The following is a 711-nucleotide window of genomic DNA, read 5'->3' as shown; positions in this document are numbered from 1 at the left end:
TTTAAAAGAGACCAGCTGTAAGACCAGTCCCTCTTTCCTAGGAGTGTCTTACCCAGAAAAGGGCTGCTGAGTGTTGCTCCGATCAGACTCTGCCAAGCCTGGAGCTTGTCACACATAAGACACACAAATGACTGCCATCCAGGAGCCTATCACACACTAAACAAAATGGGCTACATTCCTTGCATATTCCCACATGAGGACACATCCTGCAGCAGGGGAAGAGTGGGGATACTGGGAATCCACTGGGGATTGGCTAAGAATGACACTTCCTCTGCTGAGGGTCTTATCAGCTCCGTTTGTGTTTTTCTTCCTCTCCATCTTCTGTATCTTCATCCTTCCATTTATCCTTACCTCCCACTCTGTTTCCCTCTCTCCTCATCCCTCCCATCAGTTTTGTGAGCCTAGATTTGAAGTTTTGGTATAATATTTACTCTAGGGTGGTGCTTACAGAATAAAATGCAGCAATGCAGATGTCCAGACAAAATGACAAGTATGAGTACTTAAGCTGAAAGACACCCCCTCCCTATTGTTTGATGCAGGGCTGTTCTCAGCCAGCCCTCTATAAGATAATTTCCTATGTGTGTGTCTTAAGAGCATCAGACCACAGTCTCAGCAGAAAGGGAAGAGCATGCTAACAGTGGGAGCTGGTTGCAGTGAAGGGGTTGATGAGAGAGTGGAGGAGGAGGGAGGAGGTTAGAAAGGGTCTTCCTG

Source organism: Monopterus albus, unplaced genomic scaffold (genome assembly GCF_001952655.1).
Source record: "Monopterus albus unplaced genomic scaffold, M_albus_1.0 scaffold99.1, whole genome shotgun sequence".
Taxonomy (NCBI): domain Eukaryota; kingdom Metazoa; phylum Chordata; class Actinopteri; order Synbranchiformes; family Synbranchidae; genus Monopterus; species Monopterus albus.
Note: the sequence above shows the minus strand (reverse complement) of the source record.